Consider the following 13,226-nt stretch of genomic DNA (forward strand, 5'->3'; position numbering starts at 1 on the left):
CAATGAAAAGTATAGACCAATAGCATCATGTGTAGACACACACACAAACACACACATATGTACATGCACATATACATGATATTTATGTGATATAACAAAATACATAAAGATTACATGCAAATGTAATATTTAAAATCATTGGAGATTAAAAGAAATTTATACATGTTAAGAAGAAAGCATTTATATTCCTACCCTTTGATATCAAGAACATTAAATTATAACTAACTAGATTGTTTAGATATGAGGATAATAATTACCATCAATGAAGTATTTGAAGAACATACAGATATATCATATATATATACATATCTTCTAGACTCAAACTATTGTAGAAGCAATATAATTTACTTCATTTTAAAAATTATTCATGGGATGGGTAGAATTAATAGCAAGCATGGCTGAGGATGGGCACTAATTGGAACTCCCTCCTGTTGTTCCTGAGAATTCAAAATATACAGCACTGTGGACAAAAGTTTTACAGTTTTCTATACAGTAAAATACAAACTACACAACCCAGAAGCCTCTCTTCTAGGTGTTTACTCAAGTGAAGTGAAAATTTATGTTCCACAAACCTGCACATAAATGTTTATGATTGCCAAGCACTGGAAACCAGTTCAAATACTCATCAACACGTGAATACCACTCAACAATAAAAAGAAATTGCTATCATGAAAATCAGGAATGTCCCTTCAATTCCCATAGGCTAATGGCTTGGTCATTGGTGAGGCACTTGGGAGGAGATAGACATCAAAGACCTGGGGCCTCACATGATGTCTTTAGATCATTGGGATCAAAAAGGTCAGAAGGACCCCACCACCTTCCTTTTCCTCCACCATGAGGTGAGCAGCTCACCCTGCCATGCACTTCCTCCATGATGTTCTGCCCCACCACAGGCTGCAGAGCAGTAGGCCATGTGATTACGGCTGCAAGCTCAAAGCTCTAACCCAAAACAAGCCTATATAAGTTACTTCAGGTTATTTGATCCAGTGCCAGAAAGATGACTAACAATGAAATGAACCACCCACATACACGGCAACATAGGTGAATCTCAAATACATTATGCTGGCTAAATACAGTGAAATTCAATGAGCTACATGCACCATGGTTCCATTTATAAGACATTACATAAAATCACAGATGTAGGTTCTGGACCCAGAACTGTGACTGCTTAGAACTAGGAGTAGGGTTGGGAAGATAGCTCAGTAGAATAAGCACTTGCCTGGCAAGCACAAGGTCCTGAGTTCAATCCCCAGTACTGAAAAAAAAAAAAAAAACACCAAAACTGGGAGAGGGACAAAGACTGACCACAAAAGAGACCAGGGAAGACATTTTGGGTGGGGGCTGGGTGGGTATCATAACTGCTCTGTACATTGAAGTGCTATATATGACTACAATTTGTCAAAACTTGCAACTTGAAAAGTAAACCTGTGCATAGTATTTTTATTTTGAAACTGCAAACATAGTACCATAGACACTGAGATTTCAAAACCCAAGGACTTTCACTGATTTTTTGAGAACAACCTGGAGGCTACAATTATCTTGATTTGTTTTCTTCATTGTTAATTACTGACCACAAAAACATGTAAATGGACAGAAAAAGCAATGGACTCATGACTGTTAATTGGCAAATAGAATAATAATAGGCAGACAACTAGGTAGAACTATCAATGATATGACAATCCTCAATGCAACTTGAACTCCAATGTGATGACACAAGCAAAGGAAGTCTTTAAGACATTGTCACAAAGTTAATCACAGGCACTATTTACTAAGACGCAATGTAGAAGGAAATATAACTTAGGCAAGTGCAGGAAACAAAAGAAGGAAATATAAAACCACATGTAAGAAACATAAGAATTAGAAGAATATACAAGAAACATATATAGGAAACAATTAATGTGTAATTAAGAATATATGCAAAAGACCCCTTTTCCCCACAAATATACCTTGCCCATGAAGTACCCCTTGTATAAAGTACCCCTTGCCTTACCTGCTTTACTGAGTGGACCCTGAGTACGAGAAGAGTGATGGCAGGCAAGGAAAGGTTAGGCTTCCTGGGGTTGGCATTATTGATCACTAGTTGTCAAGCCTGATTAGGAGCCATGGTGCCAAGATGCCAGGGGGCCCAGTGAGTCCACTCTTTTTGGTGGGCCACATCCAGAAGAAACTGAGGAGCTCAGAAGCCAGTGGAGCCCAACAGGTCCACTCTGATGGGGTACAGCAGGAAGGAGCCGAGCACAACAGCCAGAAGAAAGCCAGGTCTGGCCAGTTGAGCTTAAGCTCAGTAGATCTAGACCTGGTGAGCAGAAGCATACTGCTAGGCCCTGTGGGGCCCAGACCAAGACCCGGACCTATAGGAGCATCCCCACAGCACAGAGGTGGCATCAGGTAACTGGGGTGAGCTAGCTTGCCTGAAAGACTCCAGGTAAATGAAGGGGAGATGCCCAGACAGAACTCAGGGGGAACTAACTTAAATATAAATTCCCAAATTAAGAACTGCTTTGTTATACAGCTATATTATTTGCCTGTGCTCTGAAGTATAAACCCATTAGTTGCAAAGTATGTCAATTTCTACATTTCACTACCTGTTAGTAGTTTTGCTAGTTGTACTCCTATAAATAGGAAACCATATCTGCCTTAACCCATGTTCTACTTTGGGTAATAATACCTGGAGGTACTTGGGTAATAATCTTTAAAAAGTCCTATATGGAATCACAGAGGACAGTGTCAATCATAAACCAATATTTCACTCTTAATCAATAGAGCAGGCGAAATTTTGGGACACACACAAAACAAGAATTTCTGACAGTGGAGAGATACCTAAAGAACAGACTCCTTACAGAGAGGCTCCGATCACAGTGATACAGCTACTTGCTATTAAACTTTCACCAAAAGGTATCATAGAAATCAAAATAGAGTTCTCTCTGAAATAGAAAATGACAAAAGAAGGAGTGAAAGGCAATCTGAGGCCCTGAGCCCACACAGAAAAAACCCAGGAGACATCAGCATGGAAGAAATTGGAAGCCAAACATCTGAAATATTTTACAATATAGCAACTGAAGAAACAACTGCAGAAGGGGATAGAGGAAGTCAGATCAGAAATAGTCTCACAGGTACAAAAAAGAAATGATAATTATAATGAAAGAATTACTAAGCATTTCTAAAGAAGACACTGATAAAATAGAGGAGAATAAAAAAATGGAACTATAGGAATATTGAATGATCAATATAGGAAAGAAATAGAATATATGAAGCAGATTCAAAGAGACATACAGGAAATTAAAACCTCCATCACAAGCTGGCAAAACCATTTGAACGAAAGTAAAGATAGACTTTCAGACCTTGAAGACACCATTGCAGCTAGTGAATGGTAAGGAAAGATCTCTTAAAGACAGCTAGGATCAAGGAAATAATAATTCAACAGCTGCAAGATGATGCAAAGATGAACAACATAAGATTAATAGGCATCATTGAGAAAGAAGAGGCCAACACAAATGATATAAAAAGAATATGGGCAGAAGTAATTAGCATAAAACTTGCCAAATATGGAGAAACAATCTGACATTCAGGCAACCAAAGCATATAGAACTCCAAATAATATCAACTCAATTAAAACTATACCCAGACATATAGTAATTGAGGTCACAGAAATTTAGTACAAGAACAACATACTAAAAGCTGCTAGAGAAAAGAAACAGATCACATTTAAAGGAAAACCCATCAGGATAACAGCAGATTTCTCCTCACAAATCATCAAGTCAAGAAGAGCATGCAGCAAAGTATTTCAAGTCCTATTAAAAAAATGCCAACCCAGATTTATATACCCTGAAAATCTCTCTTTCAAGTTTAATGGAGAAGTGAAACACTTCCATGACAAAGGACAACTAAAGAAATTCATGACAACCAAACCAAACCTTAGTGCACATACACAGAATATAAAGAGATCAAAATGACCACAATTCCAAGAATGATGATAGAATGAAACCACCATTCTTGGCAAGCAATTAAACACAGGAAAAAAGGAGGGAACCAAAAGCAAGACAATAATATGACAAACATAAGTCAATACATATTAATTATAATCACCAATGTAAATGGACTCATTCACCAGTTAAAAAATAAATTAAGAGTAGATTAACAAACAAAATCTAACAAAATGACGTACACAAGAAACACATTTAATCCACAAAGAAATTCATACGCTGAAAGTCAAAGGATGGAAAATAATACTACATGCTCTAGAACTTAAGAAAAAAACATGGGTAGCTATTCTATTCACAAATAATCTTAACTTCAAGCCAAGAATGATCAAATGATATAAAGAAAATCACTACATACTGGTTCCAGGAAATATTCAAGAGGAAGCAATAACAGTCATAAATATGCATGCACCAAATATGGGAGCACCTAACTATTCAAGACAAATTTTAATGGACGTGAAAATCTAATAATGAATATCACAATCTTAACAGGGGAGCTTAACACACTCTTATCTCAAAAAGCTAGGTCAAGCAGACAAAAATTTAGCAAAGAGGCAGCGGAACTGAACCAAACCTTTTAACAAATGGACTTAGTGCACATATACAGAATGTTCCACCCCAAAATGTCTGAATATACATTCCTTTCAGCTGCATATGGCATGTTTTCTAAAATAGACCACATACAGGTCAATAGGTCATGCTTAAGTATATGCAAGAAAACACAAATTATCCCATGCATATTATCTGACCACAGTGCAATGAAACTGGATGTTAATGACAAAAGAAACCACAAAACCCCCATAAACACATGGAAATTAAATAACACCCTCCTCACCAACCAATGAGTTACAGATGAAATTAAATAAGAAATTAAACAACAGCTACAATCCAAAGGAAATTCAAGCACAACTTATAGGAATTTGTGGGATGCAATGAAAGCAGTTGTCAGAGGGAAATTTATAGTGGTGAACTCACACATTAGGAAAGCAGAAAGAGAACAAATTAATACAATAACACAGCACCTCTACCTTCTAGAAAAAGAAGAGCAAACTAAGTCCAATGGCCAAAGATGGAGGGAAGTTATAAAGATTAGAGCAGAAATTAATGCAATTATGAAAAAGAAAACAATACAAATAATTAATGAATCCAAAAGCTGGTTCTTTGAAAGATTAAATAAAATTGATAAACCCCTAGCCAAACTCTTTAAAAAGAGGAAAGAAACAACTCAGATTCAAGCAATAAGAATAAAAAGAGTGAAAATGGTGAAGGTCCAGTGGAAATTCAGAAGATCATCAATATTTTGAAAATCTGTACTTTTACACACTGAAGACACAGGAGAAGCACACAGATTCCTAGGTAGGTACAAATTAACAAAACTGAATCAAGAAGACATTGAAACTCTGAATAGCCCAATATCAGCCAATGAAATTTAAAATCTAATTAAAAAAACTTACCAATAAAGAAAAGCCCATGTTCTGATGGAATCACAGCTGAATTCTACAAGAAATTTAGGGAAGATTTAATCCTAACACTCTTCAAACTGATCAATGAAATTGAAAAGGAAGCAATACTCCGAAAATCATTCCTGGAAGCAAGGAATTATTATAGTGATATAAAATTATTATAGTGGTATAAAAACTGAAGAAAGATTCAACCAAAAAAGAGAATTACAGACCAATCTCCCTCATGAACATAGATGCAAAAATATCCAATGAAATACTAGCAAATAAAATACAGAAAATCATCAAGAAGATTATACACCAAGAACAGGTAGGATTCATCCCAAGGATGTAAGAATGGTTCAAAATACACAAATCTATAAATACAATACATTATATTAACAGAGCCCAAACCAAAAACCACATGCTCACCTCAGTCAATGCAGAAAAGGCTTTTGACGAAGTTTAACACTCACTCATGATCAGAGCCCTATAGAAAGCTAGAATAGATGGCCTATACCTCAATCTAATAAAAGACATCTATGTCAAACCAATAGCCAACATAGTTCTTTTTTTTGATGAGTATTCTCATTACTTTATTTATTTATTTATTTATTTATTTATTTATTTATTTTACACAGTAATTTCAGATGTAAAGTGAATGCTATAGCGGTCATTCCTAAGTTGGAAAGGTGTTTCTGTCTCTCTCTTATGCTTATAGTAAATTGCATTCCCTGACCCCATTGGGATTATTACATGGATTATTGACAACACCAATATAGTTCTAAATGGGGAAATATTGGAAGTTTTTACTCTTAAATCAGGTACAAGACAAGGATGTCCTCTATCACCACTCTTATTCAATATAGTTCTGCAATCATTGGCTAGAGCCATTAGACAAGAGAGAGAAATAAAAGAAATAAGAATAGGTAGCGAAGAAGCTAAACAATCATTATTTACAGATGACATAACACTTTACTTGGAAGACCCAAACTCCACAAGGAAGCTCCTAGAATTAATAAACAAATTCATAGTAGGATACAAAATCAATACAAAAAATAACATTTCTCTATACAGATAACAAACTCACTAAAAGAGAAATTAGAGAAACAACATCCTTCACGATATCGTCCAAAAATGAAATACTTAGAAATTAATCTAACAAAGGAAGTAAACTATCTATACAATGAAAATTACAATGCTATGAAAAAAGAGATCAAAGAGGACTTCAGAAAATGGAAAGATATTCCTTGCTCCTGGATAAGAAGAACCAACATTTTGAAAATAACCCTACTCCCAAGATTATTATACAGATTTAATGCAATCTCTATCAAAATACCATCAGCATACCTCAGAGAGCTAGAGAAAACATTCGTAAAATTTATTTGGACCCAGAAAAGACCTAGGCTAACAAAGGCAATCCTGGGCAACAAAGGCAAGGCAGGAGACATCACAATCCCTGACTTGAAATTATACTAGAGCACAGTATTGGGGGAAAAAAAGGACCTAAGGATCAATGGAATAGATTAGAAGATGCAGATACAATGACAAACACTGTCAGCCATCTTATCTTGGACAAAGGGGCTAAATATGTTCACTGGAAGTAAAATAGCCTCTTTAACAAATAGTGCTAGAAAAACTGGCTCTCCTCATGCCAAAAAGTAAAACTTGACCCATGTCTATCACCATTCACCGAGCTAAAGTCAAAATGGATTAAAGATCTAAACATTAAAAGAGAAACACAGGGGCTGGGGAGATAGCTCAGTAAAATAAATGCTTGCCTGGCAAGTGCAAGGGCCTGAGTTCAATCTCTGATTCCACAAAAATATACAGAAAAACAAATAAAATAAAATAAAATAAAAAGAAGAAAATGAATTATTATTTGAAAAAAAAAGAAAAAAAAAAGAAATGGGGCAGGGCAGATGGCTAAGTAGAATAAGTGCTTGCCTGGCAAGTGCAAGGGCCTGAGTTCGATACCCAGTTCTGAAAAAGAAAGAAAGAAAAAGAAAAAAGAAACACTCTATCTCCTGGAAAACAAAGCAGGTAGAAACCTTGAAGACATAGGGGTAGGCAGACAGCTCATGAACAAAAACCAAACTTCACAAGAAATGCTGTAAGTTACCAAAAACTGGAATCTCATCTTATTGAGAAGTTTCTGCATGTTAAAAGAAATCACCAACAGAGTGAAAAGACAACTCACAAATTGGGAAAAAAAATCTTAACTAATAATCACTCAGGCAAAGGTCTTGTATCTAGACTATATAAGGAACTAAAAATTAGGCCCCCAAAATTTGAAGACTCAATCCAAAAATGGGCATCTGAGATAAATACACACTTCTCAGAAGAAATACAAGTGGCAAGTAAATACATGAAAAAATGCTCCACAGCATTGGTCATTCTAGAAATGCAAATTAAAACAACACTGAGATACCATCTCACCAGAGAAAGAATGGCTATCATAAAGAAATCAACTAATAACAATTATGGAGAGGCTGTGGCAAAAAGGAACTCTTCTCTATTGTTGTAGACTGGTACAACCACTTTTGAGGAGTGTGTAGACTCCTCAAAAACTAGGACTGGAAATACCATTCAAACCAGCTACTCCCCTTCTGGGTATTTTCCCAAAAGAACTGAAAGCACCATACCATAGTGAAGTAAGTGCACCCATGATTATAGCAGCACAATTTATCAGAGCCAAATCCTGGAAACAACCAAAACGTCCCATCGCCTGAGGAATGGACTAAGAAAAGTGTGGTATTTTTACACTACTCAGTTATAAACAAAGACAAAGTCGAAGGCTTTATAGGTAAGTGGCTGCAACTAGAGGCTATACTCATAAGTGAAATAAATTAGACCTACATGTGTACATATTGTATTATCTCCCTAGTACAAGAACCTGAAAGAGTTAACCTGAAAAGTATAATGGGTATAGTAAAATAGAGAGAAACTGAACTTAAGGATTAAAAAACAAAGAAGAGAAAAGAGAAAAGATAGGAAAAAAAGGAGGGAAAAACATATATATATATATATATATATATATATATATATATATGATTGCTGAAATGATTGTACTAATAATTTATACCAGTTTTTGAAAATAGCAGTTATTGTGTAGAAGTTTTACCTTGACTAACTCTATATGCTGATATCTGTGATCTAAGCAACGATGTCAAGGACAACAATGTATAATACAAAAACCATGCTTGAATACCTCTCATCTTGGTCTTCTAGAGGTGTATCATTTCTAATGTCTTATCAATTATTATTATACTCTCATTAAAATAATTTTTAAGAAGCAAAAAAAACAAAGACAAGAAAAAATTAAGGTTTCTTGAAAGCAAATGCTAATATTCAATTTGTCCAGTCTTTTATAACTATATGTTAATCTGAGCAACAGACTTGATGGTAAAAATAGATAATAGAATCATTTTTAGTTAGCTATTCTTGTTTTGAAAATCTGTAATATAAATCTGTATTGTTGTATGTTACCCTGTTTGTCATTGTTTCTGCTATTTGTTTTTTCCATTCAAAATTAAATTAAATTAAATTAAGAAAAAAGGCTGTTTATTTTCTAGCTAGGTCTTATTTTCAGGGAAACACAGGATTTAACTGGAACTTGTGAACCTTCTCTTATCTATGTACACCTCTCTTAATACCTTTCAAGATGAATAATTTGTTGTTTTTATTCCATATTCATACATTTGTGTGCAGACTATTGGGTCAGTGTCTACAAAATCTATTCATAGCATGCAACAATCAAGACCATCCTTTCTGTTGCCATGTCGACTCACTCTTCTGTGCCAGGAACATTTTCAACTTTTCCAGAAGCAGCATCCTTGAAAAATCCAGGAGATCACAAAAAGTACAAAGATGAGAAGCAGTACTCATCCTGGATAATACCAAGTTCTTCATAGCAGGTCAGAATAATAGAAGTGAACTCACGAGAATAACTAGAAGTCTTTCCCTCCTCAGTGCTAATCAAGCCTTATTCCTCCTGGTGGGGCCACATAGCATGGTGAGTGTTTCCACCCCATTCCTAAATTATATGAAAGGGAGAAAAATAAAGATGGATTCTGCAATATGGAATGTAACTCTCAGGCAACATGTGGAATAAAATCGCAGCTCTAACACTAGAAAAATGTTTTTTTTTTTTTTTAATGTATTTGGTACAGTCTTATTATGCAGCTCAGACTCATAGTGATCCTCCTGTTTTCAGCCTCCCCAGTGCTGGGATTATAGGCATGCACCACCATGTCCAGACTTGGTCACCAGCTCAGCATGCCTCGGGGTCGGGGATGGTAGAGCATGTGGAATGGGGATTGAACCCTGGTCCCTGCGCTTGTCAAAGTAGGCACTTAATCCGCTGAGTTATCTTAAAACTGCATTGTCTTTAAAGTCTTTACCAAAGGGTAAAAAAAAGAGGATCCTGACTACTAAGACTGTTTTCTTTGTCTCATCACAGGTCATCCAAATGGTAGTATTCTCCCCTAGCATGTCTAGGAAGGTGTTCTGACATTTCAAGCAGAAAAGCAGGTGCAAAGGAATACATTCAGCCTTGGAAAAATTATACTATTTGACTTAGACAATCACATTTTAAAATTTTAGATGTTTAAAAATCTCTTGCATTTTAAACTGCCAATAAAATAGACTCAAAGTTATTTTAATTTTTTTCCACAGTAGGAACTTATAATTTGAGTAGTAACTGAAAGACATTCAGAAAAACATCATCTTCTCATTAGGTTCACAGAATCTACCAGGTTTTATGGGTTTCTGCCTAATAAAAGAAGTCCCTACAAGAGGAAGTTATCTAGTGTGACTCCTCCTGCCCCAAATGCACTTACCATTTTTAGCACAATGCAGGAGGAATTCTGGTATAAAAGAGAAAATTGCTACTGAGAAGTGCTATTCAAGGTTCCTAAGCCCTACTGGAAATATACAAAAAGTCAACATTTCACAGAGGTTTTTTTTTTTTTTTTATTGTTGTTTTTCTTTTTTAGACAGGATCTCTCTCTGTAGTTCTGCTGGCCTTGAATTCAGGATGTATCCCAGGCTGGCCCTGAACTTGCAGCAATCCTCCTGCCTCAGCCTCCCAAGTGCTGGGATTATAGGTGTGCCATCAGAGGTTCTCATATGGTTCCCTAGAAAATTCTACATAGGAAACATCAGTACTTTGTAGGAAATACCTGCATATTTAACTCTTGACATTGGTATTTTAAAGAATCAAAGCATTAAATAAGAAGTTGGTTCATATAAGTTATTTTTCAATTATGCTGTAATTGTAGAAATGTCCATTGTCTGGTGAACAGAATGTATCATAACCATCAAGTGGAATGAATATTGGTTACCAACAAAAAACTATGGATACAGGCTACAACTTTCATGAACCTCAAACCCTATATCAAATGAAATGAGCCTGATGCTAAAGATCATATAGATTCCATTTCCATGGAATGTCCACCTACAGCAAGTCTAATGAGGCAGAAAGTAGAGCTGGAGGTGCCAACAGTAGGGCTGGGAGTGGTGAGCGAATGCAAGCAGATGCCAGAAATTTTGGAGGAAAGGTAAAGCGATCGAAAATTGAACTGTGGATGGTTGTACAACTGTGTAAATTTACTAAGAAATCATTGGATTACAAACCAAAATGTATTTCATGGTGTATACATGCTACCTCAACAGAATAGTTTAAAGACCAAACAGAACAAAAGTTAAGGGTGACTTGAAAACAGTTGCTCTTTTTGTTCCTCTGGGGGACACATATTTTTCCAGTTTAAAGGAAAAATAATTCGATGCATACTACTTTCTTATTTTTTTTTCTTCATTTTCCCCTAGATCACTGGCATCCACAACTATGCATTTAGTTTTCATTTAATTTGCATTAAATTAGTATTTAGCTGTTTTATGCTCCTTTTCAAACTTTAATTTTTTTCATTTTCAATCATCCCAAGAAAATGCCTTGTCCTTTACAGAGCTGCAGGAACCTAGCTTACATTTTTCACCATTGGTTAAAATTTGGATTGCAGTTGAAATCCACTGTTAAGTACATTGTAAATAACCAAGATAATAAATAACAGGCCTATTAGTAATCCACGGAATATTATCTATATTCATTTCAAAAGTCCCCAAAGGAGCCCTTTATTTTGTAAGAAAAGGTAAGAACTTTCTTATGACATTTGCCTTGGTCCCAGGGAAGTGCAAGCTAGTTTCATTATTTAGGTAAATAGTTGAGGAGGTGCAGAGTGATCTTTCCTGTCTTGGGCACAAATTCCTCAGAGATATGGCCTTCACTCCTGAGCTGAGAGCGTAGGGCGGGCAGGAGCAGCCGGGCACCAGCGCTGCTGGGCAACAGCACCCATTGTGCGTCAGGCGCCTGACACCCCGACCCAGCTCAGGTTTCTGGAGAGCCAGTCTTCCACAGAACTGAATATTTCATGGCCTCAGGTGAAACCAGAAAGACAGATTGCCTTCTCCCATTTGCAAATGCAAAATAATTAATTTTATATTTTGAATTTTCGTCTAGTTTTCTGACACTACAAAAAGGGGGAGGAGCTTTGATCCTTCAAAAAAACAATCATGATCTATGGTGGGGGAGCGATGCAGTTAAAGTCAGAGGTGGTTGCGTGTTTGAGTATTCATATTTAATTTTTTTTTCTTTTCGTTTGGAAGAGGCTGAACATTCACAACGATGTCACCATCCTAGCTAAATACCAGCCTTGCCCTTCTCTGTGCTACTCTTAGGAAGGCCAAACTTACCGCTCCTTCGCTCCCTGACGCCCACTTAACAGGGACAGCAGCGAGCGTGAAGCACGGGCCGGGCTTTCGCTGCACCTGCAGCTCCGGTAGTGGCGCGAATGAATGAAAGAAAGGCTAGACAGCAGCCTTCGCTAGCTCACCAAGGCTGGGGGAAAGGACGGTCGCAGAGGACTTAACAGGTGACTTTTTCAGGGGGTTTTACTCCAAGGTCCCTGCAATTAGTTAAGAAATCACTCGGACCTTAGATAGAGGGAAAGGCTGGTTAACAACCAGCTAAACTAATAGCCGGGCTGAGAAGGGGCTGGCTCTGATGTCGGGGAGAAGCAACCCTCTTCCCGGAGCAGAACGGCCCACCAGGGAATCCGAACCCTCAGCAGGCAACCGGAAAAAGAAAAAGAAAACAAAAAACATAGAAAGCCTTCATCAATGCCCTTTTCCAGGAAGTGTTGGTACGCTAAGCTTCGCTGAGACACCCGCTCCAACACACACACACACACACACACACACACACACACACACACACACACACACACACACTGGCACGCGCTGAAGGGGGCGGCCGCGGGTTGCCAGGACCAGGGCGCCCTACCTGGGAGAGCGCTCACCTGCGCGGTCCCGGCGCTCCTCCGCGGAGCTCTCTGAAGCCGGGGTCGGTGCAGGGCTGTGCAGCTCGTCCCCAGGCGCGCAGACTAGGCTGCAACGGCCCGGCCCGGCCGGGTGCGTTAGGGCAGAGTCCGGCGACAGGGTGACTCCGGGGAGGGGCCGCGGCTCTGCTCTGGCGCACGCCCAGTGCGCACGGACCAAAAGGCGGCCCTGCAGGCGGCTCGGTGGAGACTCCTGCTAAATAAAAGATCTTTGCTGTTGTCTTTCAACAAGTTCCTGTTTGTGTCCTCAATCCATAAACTTTTGTTTCGTTCTTGTTTTTAACAAACTTTTGAAAAAATCATTTGAAACTGACAAAAAGTTGGAAAGCCTCTGTCCTCGGTGTCCACGCACTACATAAGCGGTGTACTTGTCAAAAGTACAAAATTAGCAACAGTCCATTATTATTAACTAA

The 13,226-nt window shown here is 37.6% G+C and overlaps 1 protein-coding gene across 9 annotated transcripts in view; it reads right to left on the reverse strand.

Annotated features, from left to right (window-relative positions):
* Ccdc68 (coiled-coil domain containing 68) overlaps positions 1 to 12,915 on the reverse strand; it is a 79,351-nt gene extending 66,436 nt beyond the window's left edge. For 6 of the 9 annotated variants that reach the window (XM_023715076.1, XM_023715070.1, XM_023715074.1 and 3 more), the window contains exon 1: positions 12,775 to 12,915. The gene's annotated coding sequence lies outside the window, so the exon portion shown is untranslated. Of the gene's footprint in view, positions 1 to 12,169; positions 12,245 to 12,758 lie in introns of those variants that run through there. The other 3 variants (XM_023715082.1, XM_023715063.1, XM_023715067.1) reach the window with 2 other exon arrangements.
* Positions 12,916 to 13,226: the final 311 nt, after the last annotated feature.

Source organism: Octodon degus, unplaced genomic scaffold (assembly GCF_000260255.1).
Source record: "Octodon degus isolate 3935 unplaced genomic scaffold, OctDeg1.0 scaffold00003, whole genome shotgun sequence".
In the NCBI taxonomy this organism is placed as follows: Eukaryota; Metazoa; Chordata; class Mammalia; order Rodentia; family Octodontidae; genus Octodon; species Octodon degus.